The sequence below is a fragment of the Heterocephalus glaber genome, unplaced genomic scaffold (assembly GCF_053883595.1).
Source record: "Heterocephalus glaber isolate CG9 unplaced genomic scaffold, H.glaber_assembly_v1.0 deba00000809, whole genome shotgun sequence".
Taxonomy (NCBI): Eukaryota; Metazoa; Chordata; class Mammalia; order Rodentia; family Bathyergidae; genus Heterocephalus; species Heterocephalus glaber.
Genome location: NW_028258163.1, coordinates 619,510 through 635,395, shown reverse-complemented (window position 1 = coordinate 635,395; position 15,886 = coordinate 619,510). Strand labels below are relative to the sequence as shown.

At 38.5% G+C, this 15,886-nt stretch overlaps 1 pseudogene; it reads right to left on the bottom strand.

The window, feature by feature from the left end:
- Window positions 1–3,662: 3,662 nt before the first annotated feature.
- Window positions 3,663–4,702, bottom strand: LOC101724152 (F-box/LRR-repeat protein 4 pseudogene; annotated as a pseudogene).
- Between the last annotated feature and the right edge of the window lie 11,184 nt (window positions 4,703–15,886).

The window sequence follows — 15,886 nt, the reverse complement described above, 5'->3', positions numbered from 1 at the left end:
GAGGAAGAGATGACAATCATAAATATATATGCACCAAATACTAGTGCATCAAACTATATAAAACAAATACTAACAGACATGAAAAATCAAATAAGTACTAATACATAGTAGTGGGAGTCCTCAATACCCCACTGTCACAAATAGATCAACAAGGCAGAAAATAAACAACCAAGTACTAGAACTCAATCAAACTCTTGAACAAATGAACTTACCAGATGTTTACACAGTGTTCCACCCCCCAAAATTAGAATACACATTCTTTTCAACTGCACATGGGTCATTCTCCAAAATAGACCACATACTTGCTCATAGAACATGTTTAAGTAAATGCAAAGGAATTGAAGTTACCTTCTGTATATATTCAGATCATAGTGTGATGAAATTGGAGATCAATAGCAAAAGAAACTGCAAAAATTTAATAAACACATGAAAATTGAAAACCACACTTCTGAATAATGAATGAATCACAGAGGAAATTAAAGTAGAAATCATACAGTTTCTATAATTAAATGACAATGACAATACAACATATTGGAATCTATGGGACACAATGAAAGTACTCTTAGAAGGGAAATTCATAGCAATGAACACTCATATTAGGAAAACAGAACAAGCTCAGTTAAATAATCTGATGCTGAACCTCAAGCTTCTAGAAAAAGAAGAGCAGGACAAACCCAAAGCTCATACAAGGGAGGAAAATATAAAGATCAGAGCAGAAATCAATACAATGGAGACTAAGAGAATGATACCAAAAAATCAATTAAGCAAAGAGTTGGTTCTTTGAAAGAATAAACAAAATTGACAAACACTTAGACAACCTTATCAAAAAAAGGAAAGAAAAGACCCAAATCTAAGCAATTAAGAATGAAAAGGGTAAAATACACTGGACCCAGCAGAAATCCAGAGGATCATCAATACCTACTTCAAGAACCTATACACCAATAAGACAGAAAATACAGAAGAAATGGACAAATTCATAGATACACATGAATTACCAAAGTTGAATGAAGAAGACCTAAAAATTCTAAACAACCCAATCTCATTCAATGAAGTTGAAAACATAATTAAAAACTTACCAGCAGGGCCAGGGATTTGGCTCAGTGGTTTGGTCTCGTGCTGCACAAGCGCAAGGACCCAAGTTCGATCCCTAGTACCAAAAGAAAAAAAGCTTACTAACTAAGAAAAGTCCAGGTCTTGATTGCTTCAATGCTGAATTCTACAAGACATTTAGAGAAGAACTATTGTCACTACTGTTTAAACTCTTCAACGAAATTGAGAGAGAAGCAGTACTCCAAATTCATTTGGGGAAGCAAGAATCACCTTGATCCCAAAAACAGAGAAAGACCCAACCAAAAAAGAGAACTATAGGCCAATCTCACTAATGAAAACAGATGCAAAAATCCTTAATAAGATACTGGCAAACAGAATGCAGAAGACCATCAAGAAGATCATACACCCTGACCAAGTGGGATTCATCCTAGGGATGCGGGGATGGTTCAACATACATAAATCAATAAATGTAATACACTGTATCAAAAGAGCCATGGACAAAAACCATATGATTATCTCCATAGATGCAGAAAAAGCATTTGACAAAATCCAACATGCATTTATGATAACCCTACAAAAAATTGGAATAGATGGTCTCTACCTCAATCTGATAAAAGCCATCTATGAAAACCCAACAGCCAATATCATACTAAATGGTCAAAACCTGAAATCTTTCACACTAAAATCAGGAACAAGACAAGGATGTTCACTATCGCCACTCCTGTTCAATATAGTTTTGGAAACATTAGCCATGGCAATTAGACAAGAGAAAGAAATAAAAAGAATAAAGATAGGAAAGGAAAAAAAATCAAATTGTCATTATTTGCAGATGGCGTGAAACTCAATATAGAAGACCCCAAGAACTCCACCAAAAGTCTTCTAGACTTAATAACAAAATTCAGAAAAGTCACCGGATATAACATCAACATGAAAAATTCATTAGCCTTCCAGTACACAAACGAGAATCAGTGAGAGAGAAATGGGTCAAACAACTCCTTTCAAAATAGCACCTCAAAAATTGAAATACATAGGAATCAACCTAACAAAAGAAATCAAATACCCCTACTTTGAAAACTATAGCACTGTGAAAAGAGATTGAAGATCATATCAGAAAATGTATATATGACATCCCCTCCTCCTGGGTAGGAAGAATCAATATAGTGAAAATGGCCATATTTCCAAAACTGCTGTACAGATTCAATGCAATCTCAATTGAAATCCCAGCAGCATACTTCATGGACCTTGAAAAAATCCAAAAATTCATCTGGAACAAGAAGAGATCCAGAATAGCAAACGCAATTCTAGGGAACAGAGACATGGCAGGGGGTATCACAATCCTCAACTTGAAATTATACTACAAAGCTACTGTGATAAAAACATCATGGTAATGGCAAAGAAACAGACGTGAGGATCAGTGGAATAGATTAGAAGATGCAGAAACAACTCCAGACACACTCAGCCATCTCATCTTTGACAAAGGAGCCAAACACCCTCCCTGGAGGAAAGATAGCCTCTTTAATAAATGGTGCTGGGAAAGTTGGGTTTCAACTTGCCAAAGGTTAAAAATAAGACATATCTCTTGCACTAAACCAAAATCAAAATGGATTAAAGATCTAAATATTAAAATAAAAATGCTGAACCATCTGGAACAGAGGTTAGGTAGAATTCTTGAAGACATTGGTGTGGGAAAAGATTTTATGAACAAAACCTCAGTTGCCCATGAACTAGCACAAACAATCAACAAGTCAGATCTCTTCTTATTAAAAAGCTTCTGCACAGCAAGAGAAACCCCACCAGCAGTGTGAAGAGACAACCCACAGTGTGGGGAAAAATTTTCACCTGCTGTTCCTCAGACAAAGGTCTACTATCTCGAATCTATAAGAACTTAAAAAAAATCAGACCTCCCAAATTTAAAGACTCAACCCAAAAATGGGCATCTGAAATGAACAGACATTTCTCACACAAAGAAGTAGAAATAGCAAATAAATACATGAAAAAATGTTCAACATCACTGGTCATTGGAGAGATGCAAATGAAAACAATGCTGAGATTCCACCTCACTCCAGAAAGAATGGCTGCTATCATGAAATCAACCAATAACAAATGCAGGTGGGGCTGAGGGGAAAGAGGAACCCTGCTCCACTTCTGGTGGGAGGGTTGACTAGTGCAACGACTGTGGAAATCAGTATGGAGATACCTCAAAGAATGAGGACTGGAAGTCCCATTTGACCCAGCTATTCCCCTGCTGGGTATCTTCCCAAAAGAATTAAAAGAATCATACCACAGTGATATATGTGCACCCATGTTCATAGCAGCACAATTTGTAATAGCTAAAAATTGGAAGCAGCCCAATTGCCCATCAACTGGAGACTGGATAAAGAAAATGTGGGGTTTTTTTTTTATAAAGTGAAGTATTGCTCAGCCAGAAAAAAAGAGAAATTAGAGACATTTATAGCTAAATGGATGCACAGTGAGGTGATACTCTTTAAGTAAAATTAATAGGACACACGTGTAAATACCAAATAGCTTCTCACACTACCAATAGTGTGAGAAACTGAAAATGTACATATGGACTAAAAGGTATGATAATGTGAAGTAGGAAGAAAAGGGGCAAAGGGGAAAGGGAAGTGGGAGGAGTAGGGGAAAGGAAAGAAGGGAATGGAATTAGTATGAGAAAATGGAAAAATGGAAACAAAGTCTTTGTAAATAGGGAGGGATGGAGGTGTTGAAGGGAGGGCAGGGGAAGGGGGAAAAATAAGAACTAAGATTATGTAAAGGTGCAAATTTCCAATGGTGAATGTCATATTGTATAACTAAAATGTACCAATAAAATGACATTTAAAAAAAAACTAATCTAAGAAAGCAAACCCAAAGTAAAACCCTACAAAGGCATACTGATTTTAATTATGGAACATTTACAAAGTCACTGAGTAAGGCTCTTTTTTATAAACACTTTTGGAAAGCTTGCCTTCAGCTCTAGCATAGCTCTGTTATCAGTCTGTGAGCAGAAGGACACATCAAGTAAGGAAAGATCTTTACAAGATACCCAAAGCTTTCTTAAGGATGCTGGTCTTACCATTCTTGACCCCAGTTTGTCCAGTTGCTGTAGTCAGGTAAAATTAGATGCCAATTCTTCTATGTATGTATCACAAACAGACCTGTCATCTGTAAGGAAGAGGTTTTGCAAGTTTGGGAGCTGGCGTGCCAATCTGACAAAGCATCTGGTGCTGCTCTGTAGAGTGGGACACCAGCCAAGATTGAGTTCTTCCAGAAGTGGACATCCAGAAGCCAGTTCTGCTATTCCATTCTCAGTAATATTCTTACATCTCCACAGATCCATCATCTGGAGCTTTTTACACTTGGCTTCTATCATGCTTGCTATTACATCATAATCTTCAATCATTACACAACTGCCCAAATTGAGGTGCTGAAACTCTGAACAGAAGTTCAATATGCTGAGGAGTGCTGTTTGCTCTATTTTTGTTTGATAGAGAACAAGTTGTTTAAGACTGCATAATTTGGCAATGTGGTTGAAAGCTTGAGGTGGTTATTTATCACAGGATGAGAGATTTAACTCTTGTAGATTTGGACACATCTCAGAAATAACCTCCAAGCAAGTTTCATTAAGGAAATGACTGCAAGGTCCAGGGGTTTAGCTCAGTGGTTCTGCTGCCTGTCTCAAAAGCACAAGATCCCAAGTTCAGTTCCTGGTACAAAAAAAAAAAAAAAAAAAAAAAACAGGAAATGACTGCAAGATAAGTCAAGGTGTACTGTAAGACCGAGGGCCTTACCAAACACTCCGAGGAGCTGACTATAGTGAAGCACACCCAGGAATGCCAGCGGTGCCTTCAGAATGTAAGACCAAGAGCCTTAACAAATGCTCCGAGGAGCTGACTGCAGCGAAGAACACCCAGGAAGGAACACACTGGACAAGTTGGAAAATAAAACAGACCTTTGTTAGTCTGGCCAGACGGCACTCCCAAAGCAAAATAGCTTAGAGAGGCAACTGGCTCAGAGTCCGAGGCTGCTTTTATAGGGGGTTGAGGGGAAAGTTAACATATAGAATTAAAAGGGGACAAAGGTTAGTGGTCGACTGTCACATATTGATGGTCAGTAGACATTTGCAACTTGTTCTAAAAATTGTGGTGCCCGAAACATCAGTTCCAGGCAAACAAGGAGTTGAGTAGTTTACTTTGGGACTTTAGGTCTGTTACAGATTTTTATCTAGTGTCCCAAAACTAACAAGCATCTTTATCCATTAACTCACATTTAATCACAATGGGGCTAGAGAAAAGGAACAAAGGTTATGCAGTCCCACAGTACTAATTCAGATCCACAAATCCTTCAGAAACCTGCTAAACTCTGAAACAGAGATGAAGCCCATATTCCCAGTCCAAGATATATTAAGCCATTAGATGAGAGTGCATTGAACCTGTAGAAACTCTAAGGAATGTTATTTAGTTTTGCCCAATATGGTTGCAGATTGAGGTGGATGTACTGTAGAGGATTGCAGCAATGCTGGTTCAGTAGTTTGCAAGTCTGTGCTAATCTACACTGTAGGGAACAGGGGAAGGGGACGTTACCAGAACCTCTGCAGTAAGTCCTAGTCTCCTGCGAGCCACAGCAGCACATGGAGAATTACAGGAAAGGTAGACAAATGAGACTGAGAAGAAGCTGAGCTTTGGGTCTGATCAGTGCTGCTCTGGGCAGCAAAGACAAAAGCCCCCCTAGCTTGCAGCACCTTTTATTCAGTACTCAGTACATCAGCAGAAACAAATGTAACAAATGAAATATAGAGTTCGGTACTTCACATTGGGATAAACAAGGTGTAACAAAAGGCTGGGGGCAGTGGAAATCTAATGAGGAACTATGCAGATGAAGATTTGGTTCCTCCCTGGTGTCTCCCACAGGTGTGGTCTTGTCCTGGAGATTACAGCATCTGGGGATTGCTGAGGTCTCAGTTGTGACCAAAGGCCAAAATGCAATTATGTCTGGAATGTCCTAGCTGGGCTGTAGGCAGGAGAACTAGACCTACTCAAATGATTTTTCCCTAGAATTATGTAGCATTGCTCCCAACATATCTCCCTTTCTTTTTGTTTTATGTGAAGGTGTTTTTAGGAAAAGTGAGCACACCCAACAATACCTTGACCCTATATATTGTGAGGATCTATAGTGTGTTTGCCTGGCTTAGCTGTCTATAAGCATAATTTCTATTAATTGGGGCTGTAAAAGGATGAAAAATCAAATAATAAATTTATTTTTTTAAACAATGTTGGCTTAAAAAAACCTTAAAACTTTTGCTGAACTCAAATAGCTATTGTCTTATATAGTTATACTTTTTTACTGGATGTTCAAGACCAAGTTACAGTGAGATCTATATTAAATAAAGTCAATCTCTTGCTATCTAACAAGGTCAATTAAATCTCCACAGGCACTGGCTTGGAACCATGCATAGGGCCTCTTAGCTCCTCTGTCAGTGTCAGCCATCAGGATATGTCATGGCCTCGCTTGACCATGTTGCTTCCTGCAAAAGCATGGGAGATTTTTTCCTCCAGGTGACATTCCTTTGGCACACTTTTTGTTGGATCTTTACTGTTTTGGTGTTCAGCAACCTCCCTGCTCAGGAGGTTGGGTGACTCACCAAAAATGTAGGATCTTGGGGATAGTTCCCTCATGTCCTGGATCTTTTTGCTATTATTGTTGACCTTGGAGGGCCAGGGCCAAAATATTGGCTGTCTTCTTAGCCCAGATACCTCTTCAGTTTTGGTCTTTAAACTTTGGTTGTTGAACACCCAGAAGAGAAGATCAATAACATTAGCACTGTAAGAGGAGTAGTGAACTCAACTATTATAATTTTACCTGGATATAAGCATTTTGGAATAAAAATATAGTTAAACTGTTATTATTGCCAATGATGTTTGTTCTTGTGGTTGAATCCCTGAGTAGCTTTTTATAGGATGTTATCTAAGGAAAATATATCAGCATACAAGTGTGCCTATTATCATAGGTGGCTGGAGCATAAGAGAAGAGCAAATATCTGAATCAAAAGGTTATTACCATAAACAATGTTAGAAGACCCATACAATTAAAGGGCATGAATACATTTTGTACACCAGAAAAGGAGCGGTAATAAATATTATAGTTATATAGAACATTATGTTCTTCAATGTAGTTTGGTACCAAAAGCATCTTTCCAATAACACTCTTTTGTTTATACCACAGAAATTAATCTTTTGAAGATGACCAATGTAGACATATCACAATAACATATTGAGTGTTTAAACGTCAATGATAGCCAATGTAATCAATTTGTAACATATTTAGAATTTAAACTTCAATGATAACCAATGTAATCAATTTATAACATATTTAGAATTTAAACTTAAGTGATAACCAATGTAATCAATTTATAACATATTTAGAATTTAAACTTCAGTGATAACCAATGTAATCAATTTATAACATATTTAGAATTTAAACTTCAATGATAATGTAATCAATTTATAATAACATTGAGACAATATTTGTTGTGGTGTGTTTCCCATAAGATTATGAAAATTACTAGGGTGTCCCTTTAGTGAATTAAGACCAGAATAATTATTTTCTGGGTGGCCACTTCTTTATTCACTAAAGGGAGTACCCACAGTCTCTATTTACTTTGACAAAGAATAAGAATATATATATCTTCTTATTTTACAAATGCTTATTGTAATTTGATTATTGCATGTAGGTGACAATACACATTACTTTTATAAAATAAATCTCAGTGGCACTTTGACCAATTAGCAACCTGGGAAGGAGGGCATGCCTTTAATTTAATAACATTTATCTGTAAGCCAATTTAACAATAGGTGAATATCTTTTAAAAAAAAATTTTTTTTTTCAAAAGGTGAAAAGGAAAAAAGAAAAAAAATTGAACTCAACTGTACAAACACAGACAACAAACATATAAGACAATTTATATTATAAAATTAAAGTGTACTCAAATATATTTAGCCAAATTGAATTGTAATATCCTTTTTATGATTATTAGATTTATAATTGTATGACTGGTCAAAAACTTTGGAATAGTCAATTAACAGAGATCTCTTGAGATTAGAATCAGAAGGAATGAAAGCACTTTTATACCTGTAAATATAAAAAGAGCATTTTGAAGCTGTCCCCCACCTTTATAAATTTTTTACCATAAATCTATAATTATTATTCCTCTGAGGGGCACCATCGCAGTCCTGGACCCTGCCATGGATTTGTTGGTTGTCGCTGGTGAGGTGGGTCCCTGAGGTGCAGCTGGCTCATCGCTTTCAGCCAGGGTGCTATCACTCATTCTTCAAGATGTTGGCGGTTCCACCAGCATGACCCACGGTCTCACGTTCTGGGAGGGCAGCCACAAGGTTTTCTCATTATCTGTTAGGACACAGGCAAAACCTCTCCCCCAAGTTATTAAGGCAGGAGGAATTTTTTGACATATGGCCTTTTGTAATCTTAAAAACAAGTTTAATAATTTAGGTTCTAAGGCAGAGCAGACCATAGCTCCTTTCAGTCTTTGAGTCAACCAAACTGTATAAGAGGAATCACTTAAAATATTAAGAGGTTGGGGAGGGAAGTTTTCAATCGCAAATAAAATGACTAGCGACTCTGACCTCTGAGCAGAGTGGACTAAGGTCCAAGTGGGGAGTGTTTGGGGGAGAGATGACCACTCCTTCACCAGGCCTCATGGAGAACTGTTGTAAGACCGAGGGCCTTACCAAACGCTTCCGAGGAGCTGACTATAGTGAAGCACACCCAGGGATCCCAGCGGTGCCTCCAGAATGTAAGGCCAAGGGCCTTACCAAATGCTCCAAGGAGCTGAAGTGGAGCACACCCAGGAATCCCAGTGGTGCCTTCAGAATGTAAGACCAAGAGCTTTACCAAACACTCCAAGGAGCTGGCTACAGCGAAGACCACCCGGGAAGGAACACACCAGCCAAGTTAGGAAACAGACCTTTATTAGTCTGGCCAGACGGCACTCCCAAAGCAAAATAGTTTAGAGAGGCAACTGGCTCAGAATCCGAGGCTGTTTTTATAGGGGGTTGAAGGGGAAGTTAACATATCAAAGAAAAGGGGACAAAGGTTAGTGGTCGACTGTCACAAATTGATGGTTAGCAGACATCTGCAGCTTGTTCTAACAATTGTGGTGCCTGGAATATCAGTTCTGGATAAACAAAGAGTTGAGTAGTTTACTCTGGGACCCTAGGTGGTTACAGATCCCTATCTAGCATCTCTAGACTAACAAACATCTCCATCCATTAACTCACATTTTAATCACAATGGGGCTGGAGAAAAAGGGGCAAAGGTTATGCAGTCCCACAATGTACCTACACATTCCCATGCTATTAAGTTAGTTGTCCCTTCCTGGGGAAAAGATGGGACATACATTTGCATGTCTTTTAACAAATCTATCACAGCACCCTTAGGTACTGGGTACATAGCTTGATTTAACAGCGACTTAAGTAATTTGGCAAAGTTAAGCTGATATGATTACAGAGACTGACTCATACTTATAACTCAGTAAAGATAGATAATTACCCCCAGCTGGACACTCTTACCACCAGTGTCTCTCGTCCGAGTCCGGAAATCATCCTGGGAGATCCGTGTGTTGTCTCTTTTACTCCGAGTTTGTCTCACAGGAGAGTTCACGTGTGGATCCGATTCACATCCACGTTGGGCGCCAAATGTAGGGAACACGGGAAGGGGATGTTACCAGAACCTCTGCAGTAAGTCCTAGTCTCCTGTGAGCCAGGGCAGCACATGGCGAATGACAGGAAAGGTAGACAAATGAGACTGAGAAGAAGCTGAGCTTTGGGTCTGATCAGTGCTGCTCTGGGCAGCAAAGACAAAGGCCCCCCTAGCTTGCAGCACCTTTTATTCAGTACATGGGGAAACAAAAGTAACAAGTGAAATATAGAGTTCAGTACTTCACATTGGGATAAACAAGGTGTAACAAAAGGCTGGGGGCAGTGGAAATCTAAGAACAATGAGGAACTATGCAGATGAAGATTTGGTTCCTCCCTGATGTCTCCGCAGGTGTGGTCTTGTCCTGGAGATTACAGCATCCCGGGATCATTGAGGTCTCAGTTGTGACCAGAGGCTAAAATGCAATTATGTCTGGAATGTCCTAGCTGGGCTGTAGGCAGGAGAACTAGGTCTACTGAAATGATTTTTCCCTAGAATTACGTAGCATTGCTCCCAATACTACACAAGTGTAGCATTGCTCCCAATACTACACAGGTCCGGTAGTGTAAGATGATTCAGAATCAGTTGAATGAGCTAATATGGCAGCTTATCAAAATATCCATTATTTGCCCCTTCCCTGAGGCTAGCACTGCTAAACTTTTTGTTAAGATTGCCCATTCCACAACCGTCCTTTTCTTCATAATCATCATCTTCTAGATCATTCATGTCAATAAGTGAAGTCTTGAGAGAAAGCACTGGCTTGTCCTTCATACCATGTAGCACAACTGCACCTAATTCAGTGTAATAATCCAGAAGAGAACTATTTACTTCTAGTCATAAGATTTGTGGGAAAATTTATCTGCTTAACACAAGGTTTAAATTGGTGAGCCTGGGAAGTATTCACCTTTGTAGGTTTCTCTGACCAAAGAATCTCCCATCCCACATAGAATGGTCACAGGATACACAAGGGAAATGCAGAAGTTGGCACTCATCCATGTGGCCTGAAATTTGTATGCTGCTTTCAGGTACAGATGCTGAAATCTGACATTCTTTTATCCTGCAGGGTCCAGGGTAGGCGCGAGCCCGGGGCTTCACCTCTGACCAGGCAGCACAGGCAGGCCTGGTTGTGGGGGTGGCTCCCAGGCATCAGTGCTGTGGCACCGTGGCTGTGAGCCTGGCCAGCGCGACCCAGAAGGCAACTTGATTTTTGATTATCTTGAGCTGATAACAGATAGTTATGGCCTGTCCTAGTTGCCAGCAGATTCCATGGCCCATTCCCCCTTAGGGCCTAGCTAGTAATATGATTTGGCAGATAGAGGTGATGCATGTCCTCTTTTTTGGGAAGTCTCAATTTGTACATGTTTCTATAGATATATTTTCACACATGATACATGCCATGTGTCACTCTGCTGAGAAAGGGCACTATGTTCAACACCACCACTTGTCCACCTTTGCTGCCATGAGAGTGCCCCAAAATATTAAGACTGACAGTGGTCCCTCGTGTATTAGGAAATTTATCCAAAAATTCTTTCTTATTTGGTATGTTAACCATGGTACTTGCATCCCATAAAACCCACAAGGACCAGCTGCAGTAAAAAGAGCCCACGCCACTCTCAAATATCAATGGTTTAAACAATCAAAAGGGGAAAATCATCTGCCTCCACAAGCACATTTAGATCTAGCTGTTTTTTGTACTTAATTTTTTAAGTACTGCAGTAGGTTTCACACAACTGCCTGCTGTGCTCAACTGGCATATAGATGCCATGGCTAAGACCCAGAAACTACAAATCCTTTGGGAAGATGTCCAAACAGGTAAATGGAGTGGCCCCGCTGACCTGATAACTTGGGGGAGAGATTTTGCTTGTGTGCTGACAGATAAGAATGAAACCTTGTGGCTGCCCTCCTGGAATTTGCAACCATGGGTCACCTGGTGGAACCACCAACATCTCAGAGACCGGGAAGAGCACCCCCACTGACAGGGATGAGCCAGCTGCATGTAAGTGACCCACCTCATCTGCGATGGCTGACATCCACAGTGTAGTCCAGGACTGAAATGATGCCCCCAGAGGGAGAACGAATATAGATTTATGGTACAACAAAACAAAAAGAGGGAGGCCAATTTAAAAACGTTCTTTACATTTACAGGTATAAAAGTGGTTTCATTCCTTCTGATTCTAATCATGAGATCTCTGTTAATTGACCTACAAAAGGTTTTTAACCAGTATTATGTACAATTATAAACCTAAAAATCATAAAAGGGATATTATAATTCAATTTGGCCAAACATATTTCAGTGCACTCTAGTTTTATAAATTGGCTTATGTTTGTCTGTCTATGTGTCCAATCATACATCTGTTTTATTTGAGCTCAACCAATTTATTTTTTTTTTTGGAAAAAATATTCACCTATAATTAAATTGGCTTACAGATAAATGTTATTAAATTAAAGCATGCCTTTCTTTCCCCAGGCTGCTAGCTGATCAAAGTGACACCAAGATTTATTTTACAGGGCCAAGGATTTAGCTCAGTGGTTCCATCACTTGCCTTGCAAGCGCAAGGACCCAAGTTCGATCCCTAGTACAAAAAAAAGAGATTTATTTTACAAAAGTAATGTGTATTTTTGCTTGTCAGGTGCAATTCTACATCATTTTGGGGAAAAATCATTTGATTAGGCCTAGTTTTCCTGCCTACAGGCCAGCTATGGCATTTGGAGACAAAACTCCATTTTAGCCTCTGGTCACAACTGAGACCTCAATGGTCCAGTGATGCTGTGATGCTCCAGGACAAGATTATACCAGCTGAAGACATCCTGGGAGGAACAAAATCTTCATCTACACAATTCCTCATTGTTCTTGGATTTCTACCGCCACCCAGTCATTTGTTACATATTGTTTATCCTGATGTACTGAATAAAAGGTGTGACAGGCTTGGGGGTTTTCATCTTTGCTGCCCAGAGCAGCACTGATCAGGCTCAAAGCTCAGCTTCTTCTCAAAGTCTCATTTTTTCCTACCTTTTCAGTATAATAAGTCAATTCACCTTGTGCTGCTGTGGCTCCCAGGAGACTAGGACTTACCGCAGAAGTTCTAGTAACGTCCCTTTTCCCTGTTCCCTACAGTTGCTTACTTGCAATAACTCAGAAAATTTTTACTGATAACAGTTTACTGATAACATTTTAACTGATAACATTTTAACTAATTTACTGATAATAAATTTTTACAAATAACATTAATTGTCACAATTTGGGTTTTTCCAAGTTAAAAAATTGTTTGTCAAAGTAAATAAATAGAGACCCTTAGGTTTGGGGAGACTGCTAAATAGTACTCTCCTTGGCAGCTGCCCAGAAAATAATTATTCTGGTCTTTATTCACTAACAAGACCTCCAACAATTTTCATAACCTTATGGGTGACACACCCCAACATTGTCTTAATATGTTGTTATAAATTGGTTACGTTTGTTATCATAGGGTTAAGCTCTAAATATGTTATTATAAAATGTTTACATTAGTTAAGTTCTAAATATGTTATTGTGATATGTTTGCATTGGTCATCTTCAAAAGATTAATTTCTGTAGGATAAACAAAAAGGTGTTATTAGAAAGATGCTTTTGGTACCAAATTACATTGAAGGACATAAGCTTTTATATAATTGTGATACTAATTACTGCTACTTTTCTGGTGTACAAAATGTATTCATGCCTTCTAATTGTACAGGTCTTCCAACATATTGTTTATGTTAATAACTTCTTTTTGATTCAGGTATTTGCCTTTCTTTTATACTCCAGCCATCTATGGCAACAAGTACATTTGTAGACTGATATATTTTCCTTAGATGACATCCTGTCAAAAGATAGCCTTTTTTATGCATCTTTTGATGGGAGTGAGTAATTTAACAATGGCTATTTCATACTAAGATACACATTTAAGTGTATTACAAAGATAATATTACAATTGTCATACTAAAATATTATGTATAGTCCTTGATTTAAAACCTTTTCTGTTAACATTCTACAGAGAATCAACCACTAGAACAACCATGCTTGGCAATAATAATAGTCTCCTAACTATATTTTTATTTCAAATTCTTAATATCCAGTTAAAAGTATAAGAGTTAAGTTCACTACTCCTATGTTAATGTTATGGATCTTCTCTTCTGGATGTTCAACAACTAAAGTTTAGAGGCCAGAATTAGAAAGGTAACTGAGCTAAGAAAACAGCCAATATTTTGACCCTGGTCCTCCAAGGTCAACAAAAGATCCAGGACGTGAAGTAACCTTTTCCACAAGATCCTAAATCTTTGGTGAGTCACCCAACCTCCTGAGCAGGGAGATTGCTGGACACCAAAAGAGTAAGATTTAACTTTCCAAATGAATTTCACCTGGAGGAAAAAAGTCTCCCATGCTTTTGCAGAAAGCAACATGGTCAAGCAAGGCTGTGACATATCCTGAATGCTGATAGTGACAGAGGAGCTAAGAGGATCTCTGTATGGTTCCAAGATAGTGCCTGAGGAGACTTAATTGAACTTGTTAGATAGCAAGAAGTTAATTTTATTTAATATAGGTCTCACCATAACTTCGTCTTAAACACCCAATAGAAAAGTATAACTATGATAAAACTTATTCAAGCTCAACAAGAGCTTTTCAGTTTTTTAGTTTTAAAATTATTTTTTAAAAAAATTATTAAATTTTTAATTTTTTACAGCCAAACTTAAGAGAAATTATGAAAAAGTCTGATTTTTAGGTAATCTCCATTTAGCAAAGGGTCTTTGAGTCAACAAGTTACATTCCCTATTTTAATCCCTTAAAAACAGTTTCTAAATATACCTCATTCCCCAAATTACCCTTTTTATTTTTTCTAGTGCTTATACCTTGAACATGTATGCTGTAATCTCTTTAAAATTTTTTTTGCTTATTCTTGTCTGTAGAACATAGACTGCCAAACTTCAAGTGATTATACAAATAGTATCAACAACAAATGTGTTAGACATTTTTTTACCAATATCCACCAGATATACTTTATAAGATGGGTTTCATTACTAATTTACAGCATGGTTTCCATTTAAGCCTGTTAAATTAGGCTGTGGTCTTCCCTATATCACCCCTTCTCAGCTCGAAGCAGTTGAAACCTGCTCCCCTTCTTCCCTTAGCCATTTGAAAAAGAGCTTATTATAGACAACTAAGCCAGTTAAACACACTATAGGTCCTCACAATACATAGGGACAAGCCATGGTTGGGTGTGCTCATTTTTCTCTAAAAACACACATAAAACAGAAAGAAAGGGAAATATATCAGGAGCAATTCTACATAATTTGAGGGGAAAATCATTTTACAATTAAAATTATGATTAGGCTTAGTTCTCCTGCCTACAGGCCATCTATGGCATGTCAAGACATAACTCCATTTTTGCCTCCAGTCACAGGTAAAACCTCAATGGTCCAGTGATGCTGTGATGCTCCAAAAAAGGATTACACCAGCTGAAGACATCCGGGGGAGAAACAAAATCTTCATCTCCATAGTTCTTCATTGTTCTAGGATTTTCGCCCCCACTGCCCTCTCAGTCATCTGTTACATTTTTTTACTCCTGGTGTATGGAATAAAGGTGTGGCAAGCGTGGGGTCTTTTATCTTTGCTGCCCAGAGCAGCATTGATCAGGGCCAATGCTCAGCTTCTTTTCTGTCTCATTTTCCTATCTTTTCTGTCTAATAAATTAATTTGCCTTGTGCTGTCATGGCTCGCAGGAGACTAGGACTCACTACAGAGTTTCTAGTAATGTCTCTTTTCCCTGTTCCCTACAGGGTAGCACTCACACCCAGCATGCAGTACCCTTAATCCTAGTATCACAGCATGAATCAACCCCAGCATCACATACTCTAGATCCAGCTATCTCTGAAAAGCCCCACCTATGACCACATGAGGCTTTGGGGGGACATCTAGACACAAGCCATAACAGCAGGTAAGTTAAATATGTGAGTGGATTGAGTAGAATATAATAGGGATAGTCAAGGGCTGCCAGCAAACTGGAGAAAGTATATTCTTCATCATGGTCACATGGATAATACATGCAAAAGCAGAACCTATATTTAATAGATTTCTCAGGTATTTTTATCAGCAGTCAAGTTTGTGACACGT